We start from the raw sequence: 18,953 nt of genomic DNA on the forward strand, positions 1-18,953 counted from the left end.
AGAAGTGAGAAAGCCACATGGGGGAGTTGAACCTCAGAAAGAGGTGAGAAAGTCACATGGGGGGGTTGAACCTCAGAAAGAAGTGAGAAAGCCACATGGGGGGGTTGAACCTCAGAAAGAAGTGAGAAAGTCACATGGGGGGGTTGAACCTCAGAAAGAAGTGAGAAAGCCACATGGCGGGGGTTGAACCTCAGAAAGAAGTGAGAAATCCCCATGGGGGGATTGAACCTCAGAAACAGGTGAGAAATCCCCATGGGGGGGTTAAACCTCAGAAAGAAGTGAGAAAGCCACATGGGGGGGTTGAACCTCAGAAAGAGGTGAGAAATCCCCATGGGGGGTGGGGTACTGAACATCAGAAAGAGGTGAGAAATCCCAATGAAGGGGGGTTGAATCTCAGAAAGAGGTGAGAAATCCCCATGGTGGGGGCTGAACTTCACACAAACCTCCAGTAGTAAGAAAAATATTCAGAGCCCCCCTTTCCTTTCCTCTCAGGGGAAGAAACAGTAGCTCCACTACAGCCAGTCCCTAAGAAGAGGGGAAAACAGCAGCATAGGTGGCTGGCAAAGACAAAGGAAAGACCAGCAGAGGAAGGAAAAAGAAACTAGGAGAGGAAGTCAGAGAGAAAGAAAGCAAAAACAGCAAGCACAGCACCAAACAGCCAGGCAGGCACACCAAGAGTTAAGTCCCACTCAAGTCCCACTCCCAAGCCTGGCTCTATGTGAAAAAGAGGGCAGGGACCAGTGCTGGGGGGCAGAGAAGGTGAAAGGGGCATAATTCTTGCAATTTGCAGCAGGCATCTGCCAAGCCTCTGGGCTGGTGATGGGGCCCCGACTGCAGCCGCCAAATCCCACCCAGCCCAAGAAACTAAGTAAGAAGAAAGGAAAAAAGCAAAAGGGGGAATCAGGGGGAAAAAAGTAGAAACAGATGGCAGCACGTGTGGGGAGGTGGGACCCATGCCATGGCCCGGCCCTGCTGGTGGCAGGAGTGGGAGAACTCAGGAGGGGAAAGGGAAATGGGATGACAGAGAGATAGAGGAAAATAGAGTGCAAATGAGAGAGAGAGAAACAGTGGCAAAGAGTAAGGAAGAGAGAAACTGGAAGAGACAGAAATCAAAGGAAGACACAGAGGATAAAACTAGGAAAAGAAACAGTGTAAAAGGAAGGCAGAAAGTTAAGACATGTTGAAGATTGTGAAAGTCGTAAGAAAAGCTATAGAAGGATATTTATGTAAGAAATGTTGTATAATTTAAAAATAATTAGGCCTCCTGAATGTAAAACTATTTTTAAAAACCCAGATTATGTACAAGGTATGTAAGAAAAATAAAATATACTTTTAGTAACTGGATTATCAGGAGGCATAAAGATATGGATTTTTACCTACATTAAAAGGTTTAAAAAATTTTGTTTTAAAGGTTTAAACAAGTTTTAAAATGTTAATTGTAAAGGAAATTCTTTGTGTAAACATGTAAACATATTGGCTAAATTAAAGGGGTATCCAGTTTTTCTGTGAACTGGACATTAAAATAAAAGCACAATAAATTTTTCTTAAAGCACTAACCTGCTCTTTAACAAAAATTATAAAAATTTAAAAAGCCTATCAAAGTCTTACCTTATAGTCAGACATTAAAGTTGGATAAATAATGACTACAAGATTTTATGCAAATTAAGTTTCACATTCATAGTATATTAATATAAAAGTAAAATTTAACTTATCTGGTATAAAGTCATACAAAAAACATTGTCAAATATAAAATGGTGTTTCGCTTTCTTTCTTTCTTTTTTTTTTTTTTTTGAGACAGCGTCTCACTCTGTCACCCAGACTGGAGTGCAGTGGTGTGTTCTTGGCTCACTACAAGCTCTCTCTCCCGGGTTCACACCATTCTCCTGCCTCAGCCTCCTGAGTAGCTGGAACTGACACCGTGCCCAGCTAATTTTTTTTTTTTTTTTGTATTTTTAGTAGAGACAGGGTTTCACTGTGTTAGCCAGGATGGTCTCGATCTCCTGAACTCATGATCCGCCCGCCTCAGCCTCCCAAAGTGCTGGGATTACAGGCATGGGCCACCGCACCTGGCCCAGTGTTTAGCTTTCTTAAGGCCCAAAAGGCAGCCAGGTAAGTCACCAGGGCCCTCATCCCCAAGGCCACAGCGTGCAGGGGCAGTGAAGGCCACAAGAAGACCAAGACATTAAGAGGCGGCAGGGCTGCAGCGTCCCCTGGGTGGCGCTGAGCAGGAATGGAGTGGGAGGCATTACCATGGGGCCTCAAGCCCCAGGAATATGCAGCAGAAATCATATACTTAATTTATCTTCTACTTTCCCTTCCCCCAGAAGTAAAAGTCTTTTAGCACAGGTACCACCCTTAGAAATTCCAGTACACAAGCACCAGCCTGAAAACCATGTCCTCATCTAAAGATAGAAAGAAAAACCTCAAGCCAGCCTGGGAAGAATCCTATTTTGTGCTGTTAATCACTGAGACTGCTGTCCACACAGCTTAGAGAAAAATGGACCCACCATACCCAAGTCAAGAAAACATCTTCCTCTCAGAATCATGCATTACTGTACTAGGATCAAGCTCTAAGTTAAAGAAAGCTTAATTTTCATACACCTTCTATATTGCTTCCTTTCCTTTCCTTATTCTGTCACTAGTTCCTTTGTTATTAATGTAACTAAGTCTGACACACTTTAGACCATTGCTTTTAACACTTGCTCTGTCATACTTTGTGGAAATGTAAAAGATCAACAACAGCTAGGCTTTTCACACAAATATTTATGTCCCAGCCTTCTAATTGACACTGTTTCCCGTAGCATTCATTGTTGTAATGATCTGAAGCCAAGACGCCAATTTTCTGCTCCTATAGCCTGGCAACTTTATAGTAAATGGGACTGCATCATTTAAACTACTCAGGAGCAAAGTTGGAATTCCAAGAAAAAGATTTGTGCAGATCTAAAACCCCTCATCTATTGCACTAAAATGACTACCCCTTGTAACTGTCAGCCTTATCAATATAACCCTGTCCTTCTCTGTATCACTACCTCCACCTTAACTAACTCTAGACCTGCCCTTAGTCACTTCTATGGTATGGGGATTGACATAAATGTAAAAGACCCCCTAGGTATTTTTAAAATATGCATTATTGCCCCATCTTCAGTAGCCTCAGTTCTAGATCCCATACCGGTTGCTCCTACATCTAATAAAACTAGGGTGTCTACTGTAGAAAGAAGAGCTCTAAGAGAGATCTTAGCCATCAAGACAAAATATCAAGATGCAAATACCTGACTGGAATGGATTAAATACTCTGTTCACACTTTAAATAAAAGCAATTATTACACTTGTATGCATGGTAGGCACGGTGGGCCAGAGGCCCAGATTATCCCCTTTCCACTTAGATGGTCTCCTCCTCAACCAGATAAGGACTGTATGGTGGGTCTTTTTCAGAATCCCACTGCTTGGGATAATCCATCATGCTGAGCTCTCTCTGCAATTTTCTGAAATTCAACACCCTGCGGGTCAGCCCCCAAGGGCAATCCAGCTTCCACCTCTAAATGTCAAGTTTACTTCATGCCTCTCATGGCAGGGGGAAAATTTGGTGTTCCTTGGAAGCATAAAAGGATGTAAGGAGCTCAAGTCTTTCCAAGAGCTTGCCCATCAATCCATGCTCAGCCATCTCCAAGCAAATGTATGGTGGTACTGTGGAGGACCTTTACTGGACACTCTGCCAAATAATTGGAGCATTACTTGGGCTTTAATCCAACTGGCTATCCCCTTCACCCTGGCATTTCATCAATCTAAAAAGGTAAAAACAAAACTGCAGGCCAAAAGAAACTCCTTATGAGTCCTTTAATCCTCAGGTTTACATAAATGCTATTAAGGTCCTGTGAGGAGTGCCAAATAAGTTTAAAGCACAAAATCAAATAGCTGCAGAATTTAAATCCATATTGTTCTGGTAGGTAACTAAAAAAAAAAAAATAGACTAAATAAACTATATCTATTACAATCAGCAACAATTCAAAAATTACACTAGAGATGCCATCAAAGAGATAGCTAAGCAATTAGGACCTACTAGTCAGATGGCCTAGACAAATAGAATACCTTTAAATATAATATTAGCAAAAAAAAGTTGTTTGTGTCACATTAAAACTCCATGTTGTACCTTTGTTCCTAATAATACTGCCCCAATGGAAGGATTAACAGCCCTATCTGATAAACTTGCCAAAAATTCTCAAAAACCCTTTTTCTAAAATGATGAAACATTGGTTCAGTGGATAAAATGAAATTTTAACATCAATTCTTACCTTGTTTGCTCTTGTTATCGGTGTACTTATTCTTGTAGGCTGTTATATTATTCACTGCCTTCGCAGTTTTATACAAAAACTTGTCTCTGCCACTGTTACAGAGTTAACTCCTAACTCTCCTCCACCCTACTTGGAAAAATTACTTCTCTTAGAAGGACAAACAAAGCAATTAAGTCAAAATATATTTAAAAAGTTTGAAGAGGAATTATAAAATAAAAAGAGGGGAAATTGTAAAAACTAAAGTAGACATTCCTCTTCAAAGACTTTCCTCCTCATTTAATTAGGAATAAATAGTAACTTCTCTTAGGCACAAAACGTATTCAAAGACCTGTGCTAACATTCTTAAATATCTGCTAGCTGTGATAAAGAAATCAATGCACTTTATGTTCTTAGCTCCCACAATTTAGCCTAAATATTTGCCCTGGTAGGCTTACACTGCTCCAACCAAGCATTAGGTCTTAGCCTATTCCTCTTCCTTATTTGAAGGTGTTTTTACCTTTCTCAGCATTCCACAAGTTACTTCCTCCATCCTTTGTCTTCCTCTACATTTACCTCTTTTAAAAAGTTCTAACTTGCTAGCCAATCGGGACAAATACAGAATGTGAGGTCCCATTCCAGCCAGTGGAAACCAGACATAGCAGTAGGGTGGACGTGTCAGGTTATGAATAACCCTGTCTCTTTTGTTCAGTGTACGCTCTTGGCAAAACTGCTGGTGAGTGTATCCTTTCTACAGAAAGTATAAAAATGTCCTTGCTGAGTAAATTAAATTTATGTTCAAGTGCTATTTATTTATGGCACCAGGGAACAAGCATTTCAAACAATTGTAACATTTGTTTTGGGAAAAAAACTGTTATTGTCTTTGTTTCAAAGCTAAAATGTACACTAGTTTCTCCTGTTAAAGCAAACTAAATATGGCCTGAGAAGGGACTCTGTATTTCTATATATGACTCCATATGGACAAACTGCAACGTAATTTAATAGATAGACAAGATTGAAAACCTAACTTAGGAGTATGTGCCTGTAACAATAGCTGAGTCTTGGCCAATCCCAGCGGTCATACTTCAACCATTCATACACTGTTGAGTATTCAAACTGTGTCCAAATAAGGCAAATGCCAACCTGTAACCAATCCAGTCATTCTGTACCTCACTTCTGATTTCTGTACGTCATTTCCCATTTTTGTCTATAAATCTTCTACTATGTTGCTGTGCTGGAGTCTCTAAATCTGCTGTGATTTGGGGGGCTGCCTGATCCATTAATTGCTCATTGCTCAATTAAACTCCTTTAAATTTATTTTGGCTGAAATTTTTCTGTTATCAGATGGTGTCAGAAGCAGGATCCAAAGTAGAGCTTCTAGCAAGCACTAGGAGCACTGAATGAACACACAAGGTACCTGCAGGACCCACTTTTGTCCATTAATCTCTCAGAGCATCTGGGGATCATGGGTAAGCTCTCTGTCTTGGATTTCAGAGCTCCATGGATTTGTGCTTTTAGCTCGCTGAGTTTCTTCAAGCAAATTTCTGATCCAAACTGGGTTTGAAGTCACGACAGAATCTGGGCTGGGTCCAGGATTTGATCCAGGAATTAACTGACTTGGATCCAGTTAGAGGCTCCACATATCTGACTTGGTCAGACAGTCCTGCAATATTTATAACCCCTGCAATATTACTGCTTTTGAAAATCCATGAGGATTTTTGTGTTCTACCTCTTTGTTTCCTTTTGCTTGCATGCTTAGGTAGGAAAAATCATTGGCTAAGTCAATCAAGAGAACCTGAGATTAAAGCCAATATTTTGGGTAAAAATGGGATCCTTAATTTCTGGAAAACTGAGTTCTTTCTGGCTTATACATTATGCCCAGGAGGCAGTGAAGTCTTACAGAAATGGCAAAATCTTACTGAAGATAACTTACAATGGAAAATTCCAAATGAACAACAATTAATTGCAGTACATTTAAAAATGAGGGCTCTCAGTAAAGTACCTTTTGGATAAGAATGGGTTTGGCACTATGGTATGCTAACTGTTATTCTCTTTGGATTAATCTGTCTTACACTTTTTGCTGACAGATATGGGTGACAGGATAAGGCATTTACAGGACCATGGGATATGGGGAGCTTTTTCCTCCCCAAAAGGGGAAACTTGAGAGCCGATGGGACTGCTGGAAAAGATCCCTTTGCTACCGACAAGCGGCTGCCTGAACTTTCCAGTGTCACTGCAGTGGGTGGGTCTTTATCTGGCCTCTCTGAGCTCTTCACCTTCCCCAGCCTCCACAGGCAATACTTTTCTTTCTCTACTTTGCCTTTCCTATCTTTTCTGTTACCCAGGGCAACCATCTTGCCCAGAAACCATGTGTTGAAATTCCTAGTCAGAGGTTGGATTAAAGATGACAGGGCTCATCTGAGGGCAAATTTAAGCCTTGCCAGTTTGATTTGGGAGTTAAGCAGAGTGGCTAATGTCTACATTTCATCACACATATTTTGCTCCGGGCAGAACAAAAAAAAAAAGATAATTTTCCTTTATTATGCGACTTGGCCCCCAGGTTCATGGTGCAGCAAGCTGGGTCACTAGAGCTGCTTAGGGAAGCCTGGCATGCTGGCAAAAGGGTTAGAATTCCCTGGCAATCAGATTTCTGGCTTTTCTCCCTATTTTTCTCTGTAAAAACTGGTTAAATGAGTGGTGAAAAATACTGCTTATCTCCTCTGTAAAGTTTTGGTTAATATGAAAAAGAATTCTGAGGCTGGTTTTAAGCTGTAGTGAATCTGGTGTGCTTTGTGTGTCTTTCTGTATTGTTCTGTCATAAAGAGTGGTACCTTAGGATTAAATGCATGTCTAAAACCCCATAAGCCTGATGTTCAAGATGGCCCGGGAAAATGGACAGTTATGTCCTTGGGTGATTGAACTTGTAACCATGTGGCTGTGCTTTCTCTTTTCACAATGGCGTCTCGAGTTCAGGGTTCAATCCCTAGCTTAGGGGATGAGCCTTTCTGGTTGATATTTGGGTGAACTTTGCCATTTTTTGATTCTCTTCCCCTCCACCAACTGTCTTGATTTTTCCTTTCTCAAAGTACCTGTGAGGTTACTTTTGGTAAAGTTTAAAAGCCAGAAATATCAGCTGTTTGGCCTGGCTAAAGTAGGTATAAGAAATTTGAAAAAGATTTTGTTAAAGAATGCTATGGTTAAAAGTCAGCTTAATTAAAAGCAAATATTGAAGCTCTAAGAGCCTGGGACTCCTCAGGAAAAACAGAAGTTACCAGAGACCTTTTCCTGGTCCTGTTCTTTCAAGGACTCCACCCTAAAGCCAGTATTCCAATTAAGAAACTTTAAAACTGGCAAATGAAAAGTCTTACAACTACTATAGTAACCTTCTTCTGTCTGTCTGTGTAGTTATATATGTGTTGTGTGTGAAATGTTTATATATAAGAGCTCTAATTAATTGGCTTAAATCAAATCACTTATATAAAATATTTTGGAAGACAAATAAAAACTATAATGCCTTTTAGTTCATGTAACTTTAGTAATCTTTGGGAAATAAATAGAGCTTTAAAGATTATTAATAAAATAAATATATTTAGTCTAAATCGTGCAGGTCAGATATTAGGTTTGCTTGATGCTTTTAAGGCCATAAACTGCTTTGACTTTTGGAAATTGCTCAATTTCTTTTGGAGTCATTAAATTCTGAATAAGGCCTGGGGATATGTGGAAGTAGCCGACCCCTACCTATGTAAAAAAATTATAAAGAAAAAGATTTTATATAAGAACGAATATTGTATGGTAAATTCGTGTACTAAAGTAAAATGACTGGTTGTTTAAAAGGAGGGATGTTTAGGACAAGTCAGAAAGTCGAAGCATGTTGTAGATGTTCTATATAAGTTGCAAAGGGATTTGTAAAAGAAAATGTATGCACCAAAAGTGAAAGTTGCTAAGAATTACCATTATAACATGTAATTAAGACTACTGAAAAAAAATAGGTTTACATGCAGGGTGTGTGAAGAGAATGAAATGTGTTTTTGGTAAGAGATAGAAGAAGGCAGGGAATGTACAATTTTGTCTAGAGAGTTAAAGGACTGTTTTAAATTAAATAAGACAAAGCTAAAGGTCTAAATGAGTTTTGGAAGGTTTGTAAAAATGAACCTTGTAAAAGAAATTATATGTGTGAACATATTGACTAAATTTAAACAAGTATTATGCAGTTTTTCCATAAGTTGAACATCAAATAAAAGCAAAACATGGTTTTCTTAAAGCACTAATCTGCTGTTTAACAAAAATTTGTAAAGAGTTATAAAAGGTTTATAAAAATCTTGCCTTATGGTCAAACTGATTAAGCTTGGATAGATTTATCTATGATGTTTTATAAAAATTGGGGTTGATATTAATAGCCACTAATGCAAGGGTGAAATTTGACCTTCTCACTTGAACAAGATTTTCATGTAATATTAAAAGATAATAAAAGATATTTGTTTACTTTTTTTTCTTTCTTTGAGATGGAGTCTCACTCTTTCACCTAGGCTGGAGTGTAGTGGCATGATCTCGGCTCACTGCCAGCTCCACCTCCTGGGTTCACGCCATTCTCCTGCCTCAGCCTCCCAAATAGCTGGGACTACAGGTACCCACCGCCACGCCAGGCTAATTGTTTGTATTTTTAGTAGAGACAGGGTTTCACCATGTTAGCCAGGATGGTCTTGATCTCCTGACCTCGTGATCTGCCCACCTTGGCCTCCCAAAGTGCTGGGATTACAGGTTGTTTGCCTTTTAAATACACTACCAAAAAAAAAAAAGAAAAAGAAGGGAAAGACAAAGACAGACTGTTTGGAAAGCTAAGTCTTCCCTCCATTAATGAGTAAAGGTTTTTGACTTTTTAAAAAATTTTGAGTTATCATTTTGGCTAAATGAATAACTTGGGGTGACCTGGAATTCAAGGCTACACAAGGATTTAGGGATAGAAGTTTTAAACAGAGGTGTTGAATCTCCAGCCCCCAAACTCACTCCTGCACTAACTTTATCTATCTTGCCTGTGGGACAAGACACCAACAGGTGATATCTCTATTAGCAAACAATATGAAGATACTGTAAAGAGTGTGTCTCTTTCTAAGTACTGTATATGGCCTAGATTATCAACAGTCAGGAGGCCTGAGCTTAGCCACTAGCAAAACAAGCACACCAGGAAAAAAGACGGGGAAAATATACTAAGATATTTGTAATTTAAAATGCATTGAAGTAGTAGTTATTGGGGGAAAATTAAAACTTTACGATGTAATATTGTATTTATTTTGAATTACTTATTGGGGAGCCTCATATTCTTTTCAGTGCTATGATCTTTAAAGGGCTTAAGCTGGCTTTGCTTATTTCTCTGTGTGTCTCTCTGTATGAGTAGGTGAGTCCACTAGGTTGGTCTTACCTTCTGGTTTTGGTTATCTCTTCAGTTCTCTCTCCCCCTCCCCCGCCCCGCGTTTCTCTGTCTCTCTCTCTGTCTCTCTCTCTCTCTCTCTCTCACACACACACACACACACAGACACACACACATACACACACGCCCTCACACTCAGACAATTTCTCTTCCCAAATATCCCTCCCTCTATACCCAACCTGCTGTACCTGTTCCCCCAACTGCTCATAATTTATAACTAATGCAACATGTGTTTATATTAATTGATCCTATTTCTTAAACATTATTTTATGTTCTACATTTTACAGTAGATAAATTTTTAAAATGTGGGATGAAACACTATTATTCTCTTTAAAATGATACTATGTTTGTCTATCAGTGGATTCTTTTTTTCCTTTCAGTACTTTATTGAAAAAATAAAAAGCTTCTTGCCCTGGCTATTAGCATTATCAAATTTCTCGTAATTAATATACCAACTTCTGGTTTCTGTAGAATCCTATGGTACTCTATTTACCTAATTTTATTGTGTTTTATAATATATATATTTTTAAGACAGGGTCTCACTCTGTCACCCAGGCTGGAGTGCAGTGGGGTGATGATGGTTCACTGCAGCCTCAACCTCCTGAGCTAAAGCAATCCTCTCTCCTCAGCCTCCTGAGTAGTTGAGACTACAGGCGTGCACCATGTCTGGCTAATTAAAATAATTTTTTTTTTAGAGATGAGGTCTCGCTACTGCCCAGGCTGGTCTCAAACTCCTGGGAGAAAGTGATCCTCCCACCTCAGCCTCTCAAAGTGCTGGGATTATAGGCATGAGCCACTAATTAGAGGCCCAGCCTATAATACATTTTTTTATCAATAAAAACGAGAAAATTATCTTTGATATATAGATATGTTCTTTTTTCTAGTTGAAAAGGGTATTTTAAAATTATATAGTATGGTAACTGTACTCAGTGTAAAACATCAAAAAGCGATGTCTCCAAAAGAAATCAGTATTTCAAAATATATATTAAAGGTGATTTCAAAGTAATTAATTGCTTTTACTGCATAAGCATGAATATACAATTGCTTTAATTTAATCAGTACATTTTGAGCACTTACCATGTGCCAGGTATTTTACCAGACACTTGGGATACATCAATGTAATAAAAGAGATAAAACTTCCTGTTCTGTACAGTTTAAAATCTAGCAGGGGAAGACTGACAACAAACATAATACATAAGTAAAATATATAACATTCAGACTATATTAGGTATTATAGCTTACAACAAAAAAGGGCATGATTACCAGGTTCAAGAGTGTAGTGGGTGAGGTGGCTGGTTTCAATTTCAAATAGGGTAAGAGAGGCAACCCTCATGAAAACATAACCTTTGAGCAAAGACTGGAAGAAGGTGAGGGATTTAGCTGTGAAGCTATTTGGGAGAAACAGTTTTCTAGAGAGAAGAACAGCCAATTCAAAGGCCCTGAGGCAAAAACACAATTGCAGTGTCTCAAGACTCTACTACTTGTTATTTAAATAACTTCTTGACTATGTTACAAGACTTTTTTTCTTTTTTTTTCTTTGAGATGGAGTCTCGCTCTGTTGCCCAGGCTGGAGTGCAGTGGCTCTATCTCAGTTCACTGCAAGCTCCGCCTCCCGGGTTCATGTCATTCTCCTGCCTCAGCCTCCTGAGGAGCTGGGACTACAGGCGCCTGCCACCACGCCTGGCTACTTTTGTTTTTGTATTTTTAGTGGAGACGGGTTTTCACCGTGTTAGTCAGGATGGTCTCGATCTCCTGACCTCGTGATCCACCCACCTTGGCCTCCCAAAGAGCTGGGATTATAGGTGTGAGCCACCGCGCCCAGCCACAAGCCTTATTTTTTAATTACTGACTGCCCCAACTTCAAGGAAAAAAAATAGTGTATAAAATAAAAACTCATACAACAAGGTAGACAGTAACTACATCATGTAATGTGACAGCAGGCTATGACAGCCGTGGGCAATATTGTGAACTTGGGTTTTTCTACTCAAGTGACTTTTAGAAAGCATTTTGTTGAGTAACCCTGCTAAGTTTTAAGAGTGGAAAAAGTAGCTTAATTATTTACTCTTGTTAGAGTACTTGTGTTTTAACAAGTGACTACAGAAAGCACAATGTTTTACCCAATGCAATGTGTAGTGGAATCACAAGCATGAACTAGCCATAGTTCTCCAATCTGGCTGCACATTAGAATTATCTGGAGAAATATTTTTTAAAAGCATACTTATACCTAGGCCTCACGTCAAACCAATTAAATCAGATGCCCCTAGACGCAGGCATCACTACTTTTGAAAAGCTCCCCAGATGAATTTAATGCTCAGCTAGGGTCAAGAGCTACTTTGCAAGGACAATGGAGCCAGTAATATGAGGTGGGAGTGGGCTTTTCCTGTGAGGCTTAAATTAAGCAACACAACTGTCTGCTCTGTCAAAGTACTTAGCCAGCTATGATAGCAAAGTTCTTGTGACTTTGAAATACCCCTATCAACACTGCCTCCACTCCTCAGCCCTTTTTTGTTTTGATTGACAACTGGGAAAGACCCAGAAAGGTTTCCCTGTGGTTCTCCTCTCATTAAAAGTTAAAACATGGTTGGGCAAAGCAGCTCATGCCTGTAATCCCAGCACTTTGGGAGGCTGAAGCAGGCAAATCACTTCAGCCCAGGAGTTCAAAACCAGTCTGGGCAACATAGTGAGACCCCCATCTCTACAAAAATTTTTTAAAAAATTAGTTGGGTATGGTGGTACATGCCTGTGGTCCCAGCTACTCAGGAGGATGAGGTAGGAGAACTGCTTGAGCCCTGGAGGTTGAGGCTGCAGTGTGCCATGATTGTGCCACTGCACTCCAGTCTGGGTGACAAAGCAAGACCCTGCCTCAAAAAAAAAAAAAAAAAAGTTGAAACATGATAATATCTATTCCTTATATTTTAATTTTAAATTTTTATTTATGGCTTTTAAACATTGCAACTTTTAAAAATTTGCATGCTTCTTCATACACAAAATCTATAATATATAATTCAGTTTTCTACAAGTAAACTATTAACACAGGCAACCTGCTTCTATCACCAATGATATTTTGGCATATCTTTTCTTTTGCCACCATCCTCCATTCCACATTTCATCAAGAAAACAGTAGTATATGAGTATATGGTTTTAGGTACACGTACATTCAAAGCCCTACTACATTTGCCTCATTACACTAATTGAGATAGAAAATAATACCTAACATTTATTAAGTGCTTATTAAAACCAGCAGTGAACTTAGATACATACAATAATTCTGTGAAGGTAGGTACACTGGTTTATCTAATAATTTACAGACTAGAGCGCTAAGGCTTAGAGGTATTCAGAAACTTGGTCAACGTCATAGTCAGAATTTAAACACAGTATTTTAACTCCAGAGTCGGAGAAGTTTAGACACTGCATAGTCCTGTCTCTAGGATTTACTCTACTGTCAATAAAATAACCATACTACTTCAAATGCCCAGGAACTGGACTTCAATTGCTGCTGCTTCAGATTTCATCAATTTGCAGCTTAGTGAATAAATATAAATTAAATTATCTCTTTTTATCCACTCTTCAGATGATTGAAATCTAGAATGGCTTCTTACAACCTAATGCAGATAGCATTTTATCTTACACCCAAGTGCCATCTACTGCAAAATGGGCTGTGCCCCTTTTTACTCTAAAAAGCAATAGCTACCCAAAGAACATGATAGCATATCTAGAAAACTGTTTATTTTAAAATCAGAGCTACTTTAAAATATAAATCAGACTTATAAAGACAAATTATATCAAAGCAATAAGTGGCTGTCAGAAAGTCGCAAAACCAGGATAAATGGTGATTTCTCTTACAATGTCATTTTGGTGATGACTTCCATACAAACAAGCCAGGGAGAAAAAAAGGCAAGCCTAAGAACAGGCACAATTTTTGGATACACATCCAAGAACTGGATAATTGTATTTATTTCCTAGAAAACTTGGCTTGCTCATTTTCATTCTCTAACATTGGTTATGGGACTTATGTGTAATGAATGGTTCATCTGTAGGGTGGAAAATTAGGATCTTTAAGAAGAAAAATGACTTACCTAAAACCACATAGTAGTAAGCAGAATGGCTCAAGTTAGAACACAAGTCTTAATACATTGGGCCTTTTTGACACCTGTTTCCTCTAGCGCATCTTTCCCGGTTAGGCTTCATTGTCCTCTGCAATGGGAATGAAGTCTTGCTTACTACTACACAATCCAACAATGGTCGATTTTTCCTTGGCAGGAGGGAACTTATACATAAGAGATTTTCTGTATACCATTTAGAAATTCACCTTAGGTAAGCTGGTATGTGCACAAAATTTCATTTTCTTGGAGATTAACTTTGAATTGAATTTAATTATCAAACTGTTAGAAGGCATAAAGTGATCTTCCCTGGTAAATTAACCTACTTTATTAGGTAAAATTTATTCTATCTAGGAAGAAGACACTTTAAATGATTGAATATTTTTACTCAAAAAGTATAAATACTTATGTATACATACTACTGCATAGTCTAGGATATGATTACAAATATAAAATGACAAATTTAGTTTAAAAAAGAAAATCCCAAAGGCAAAATGCAGGCTAAGTGGCAAAAACCCAAAAGACTGACCTTTTGGAATAAAATTCATGTAATAATAATACTATAACAAGCAAAAGGTAATATTGGCATAGGATATGGCTAAACTTATTTGTTTTCTCTTTTTGATATAACAGTTATATAACTGGGACTGCCACAATAAACTACACTGAATACTAAAATTCATGAATATATATCCAGTATGTTCACTTTGTATAAAAATAGCATTCAGGTGGTATGTCAATTTGAAGGGCTTCTTTTCCCTATTAAACTTTCAGATGTTTTGTATTTCATAAAAAGGAAAGCACTTACTACAAAGTGTCTGTGTAGGAAAAAGAATTTCACATTCACCATTGTGATTCTTTTCTATTTTTTCAATCAATAGGCATGAGCATGACATTTTTCAAATTGGTACTCACAGTTTTAAAAAATCTGTTTTGTCTTCCTGGTTATAAAGCAATAGCTATTCAAGCTTGAATACTTAATATGCTGAAAAATTAAAAAATCATCCAGAATTGTTCAACCAGAGCCTTTGTCTGGACATAAGCACATAATTTGTTTTTACATATTTGGGATCATTCAATTTTGTATTCTACTTTTTCCACTTAACATACTGTTTTTTTTCTCTCCCTCTTCCCCTTTTCTGTTTTTTTTCCGAGTATCACTATGGACCCATGGATTTTAATTTATTTGGTATGTTTTGATCATTTACAGTTACTAGTCTCTTTTGATGCCCAAATTGTCACAAATATGGCTAGTGGGAGCCCCTCCAAGGTAGTTCCTCTGTTCATGAGACATGACTCCATATATCTGTAGTTTTTTTTTTTTTTTTTTTAGTTGTGGTAAAATACACATAACGTAAAATCATCTTTAAGTGTACATTTCAGTGGTGTTAAATATGGTCACATTCTTGTGCAACCAACCTACAGAAGTTTTCATCTTACAAAACTACAACTCTATACCTATTACAAAACTCTCTATATTCCCCTCCTCCCAGCCCCTGACAACCACCATTCTACTTTCTAACTTTAGGTTTCTATGAATGTGACTATTCTAGATATCTCATATAAGTGGACTCATACAGTATTTGTCTTTGTGATTGACTTCTTTCATGTAGTATAATATACTATCCTCAAGGTATATGTATGCTGTAGCATGTGTCAAAATTTCCTTCCTTTCTAAGGGTGAGTAATACTCCATTGTATGTATATACCACATTTGGTTTATTTATTTGTCTGCAAATGGACACTTGGGTTGCTTATATCTTTTGGCTATTGTGAAGAATGCTGCTATGAACATGGAGGTACAAATATCTCTTCAAGACTCTGCTTTAAGTTCTTTTGGATATATAGCCAGAAGTGGAATTGCTAAACTATATGCTAACTCTATTTTTAGTTTTTTAAAAATAAAAAATTATTATTTTCACAGCAGCTGCACCATTTTACATTCCCAACAACAGTGCAAAAGGCTTCCAATTTCCCCACATCCTTGCCAATACTTTTTATTTCTGTTATTTTGACAGTAGTCATCCCAATGGGTGTTCCATTAATCCTTAAACATTTTATCACATGCTGATAAATGTATCACACGGCTGAGAAACTGTGGGTTTTTTTCCCTAGACATAGAATCAGTCATTTCTCCAAGAAGCTCTGGTTTTTTCCAGTAAAGAATGGAATTCAGCAGCTAAGATCTGTGTGCTTGGTGTGCTCATGTCATTGGGGTAGCATTGATACTAGAATATAATATTGTTTCTAGGTCCTTTGAGCAAACAAGAGCTAGAAAATATATTTTTTAAAATTATGAATTCACATTAACATTTTCAATTCATATTTAACATCAGAGAGGGTTTTGTTTATTTTATTTTATATTTTTATCTTTTACTCTTACAATGAAAGTATAGTTTCCTTATGATATGAATGTATTTACTTATTTGTTTTGCCACATAATATTCATAAAAATTTTCAAAATTTCATTATTAACATTAGTATTAACAATAAACATGCTAAGAGAAATTTCAAGATCTTTTTGTCCTTAAAATCTAAGGCTTAAATACATCTATTAAGGATGTTCAGTCAGAGTACTTTTTCTTTTCTCTGTATGACTATGTTACAAATATAAACATTTGATTCATTAATTAGATATGCTTGTTCCTGTTTGTGTTCAGTTTTAGCACTTGATTTTGTTTTTGTGAACATGTAAAGCATTAACATGGTTGAAAAGTTAAAATCACATGGAACCAACCATTCCCTATATGTAACCATTTTTATCGATTTCTGGTTTATCATTCTCCTTCAGTTGCCCCAAATAAGTAAACGTGTATATGTAATGCTTATTTCCCCTTTCTTACACAAAAACTAGTGTACTATATATACTGCTCTGTTTTTGTTTTTGTTTTTCTCTTTAACAATACTTTCTGGAAGTCACTTCATGGTAATTCATAGAGACCAGCCTATTTTTTTAAATATTTTATTTTTTTAAGGCTGCATAGTAGTTCTTTGCTAATGTACTGGGTTGCTTCCAACCTTTTGCTGTTATAAATAATATCATAATAAATGCCACATATACTGTTTATATTTGTGAGGTCATATCTTCAGGGTGTATTCCTAGAAGTGGGAATGGTGGTCTAAAGGGATAAATATGTTTTTTGTTGTTGTTGTTAGGTTTTGCTAAATATTTCTCCAAAGGGGCTGTGCCATTTTAGACTCCCATTAGAAATATACCAGAATATCTGTTTCTTCATAGCTTTACTCACAGAACAGGTTGCTAAGGCTTAGAATTTTTACCAATCTGGTAAGTGTTAAGTGGCATGTCTGTGTAGCTTTAATCTAATTTCTCTGTCCTGCGTAAAGTTGATGACTCGAGGGCCCTTTGCTTTGCTTTTTATGTGAGCTTCCATTTGTTATTTTTGCCCATTTTTCTGTTTTATTTTTATAATCTTTTCTTCTCAATTTTAAGGGCTTTTTGTTAATTAAGGAGATTAATTCTTTGTTTGCTATAAAGTACAGACATCATACTTACCCTCAGTTTATCATTTGTCTTTTGACTTTGCCTGTCTTTTGCTATACACAATTTCTTTTAAAATTCTTTTTAATGTTGAAACTTTATCAATTTTTATAGCTCCTAGATTTTTTTAGTCATAGTTACAAAAGCTTTTTCATATAACTGTTATTTTAAAAATTAGTTTAAAACATCAGGCCAGGTGTGGTGGCTCACACCTGTAATCCCAGCACTTTGGGAGGGCGAGGTCAGTGGATTGTTTGAGTCCAGGAGTTCCAGACTAGCCTGGGACACATGATGAAACCCTGTCTCTACCAAAAATAGAAGAAAATTAGCCAGGTGTGGTGGTGTGTGCCTGTGGTCCCAGACACTCAGGAGGCTGAGGTGGCAGGATCACTTCAGCTGGTGAGCCAGAGGTTGCAGTGAGCCGAGATCTCACCACTGCACTCCAGCTTGGGCTACAGAGACAGACCCTGTACTAAAAAAAAAAATCAAGCTCCTCTGGGGATAGGGCATAGCTAAACAAAAAGCAGCAGAAACCTCGGCAGAGGTAAATGCCCCCGTCTGACAGCTTTGAAGAGAGTAGTGGATCTCCCAGCACGGAGGTTGAGATCTGAGAACGGACAGACTGCCTGCTCAAGTGGGTCTCTGACCCCTGAGTAGCCTAACTGGGAGACATCTCCCACTAGGTGCAGACCGACACCTCACACCTCACATGGCAGGGTACACTCTTGAGACGAAGCTTCCAGAGCAAGAATCAGACAGCAACACTCACTGTTGAGCAATATTCTATCTTCTGCAGCCTCCGCTGCTGATACCCAGGCAAACAGGGTCTGGAGTGGACCTCAAGCAAACTCCAACAGACCTACAGCTGAGGGTCCTGATTGTTAGAAGGAAAACTAACAAACAGAAAGGACACCCACACCAAAACCCCATCAGTATGTCACCATCATCAAAGACCAAAGGCAGATAAAACCACAAAGATGGGGAAAAGGCAGTGCAGAAAAGCTGGAAATTCAAAAAATCAGAGCGCACCTCCCCCTCCAAAGGAATGCAGCTCATCGCCAGCAACGGAACAAAGCTGGTCGGAGAATGACTTTGACGAGTTGAGAGAAGAAGGCTTCAGTCGATCAAACTTCTCAGAGGTAAAGGAGGAACTATGTAACAAGCGCAAAGAAACTAAAAACCTTGAAAAAAGATTTGACGAATGGCTAACTAGAATAACCAATGTAGAGAAGTCCTTAAAAGAACTGATAGAGATGAAAACCATAACACGAGAACTAGGTGACTAATGCACAAGCTTCAGTAACTGACTTGATCATCTGGAAGACAGAGTATCAGCAATTGAAGATCAAATGAATGAAATGAAGCGAGAAGAGAAGTGTAGAGAAAACAGAGTAAAAAGAAATGAACAAAGCCCCCCAAAAATATGGGATTATGTGAAAAGACCAAATCTACATCTGATTGGTGTGCCCGAAAGTGACAGGGAAAATGGAACCAGGTTGGAAAACACTTTGCAGGGTATCATCCAGAAGAACGTCCCCAAGCTAGTAAGGCAGGCCAACATTCAAATTCAGGAAATACAGAGAATGCCACAAAGATACTCCTTGAGAAGAGCAACTCCAAGACACATAATTGAGAAGAGCAACTCCAAGACACATAATTGTCAG

The sequence above is a fragment of the Mandrillus leucophaeus genome, unplaced genomic scaffold (assembly GCF_000951045.1).
Source record: "Mandrillus leucophaeus isolate KB7577 unplaced genomic scaffold, Mleu.le_1.0 Scaffold683, whole genome shotgun sequence".
NCBI classification, from domain to species: domain Eukaryota; kingdom Metazoa; phylum Chordata; class Mammalia; order Primates; family Cercopithecidae; genus Mandrillus; species Mandrillus leucophaeus.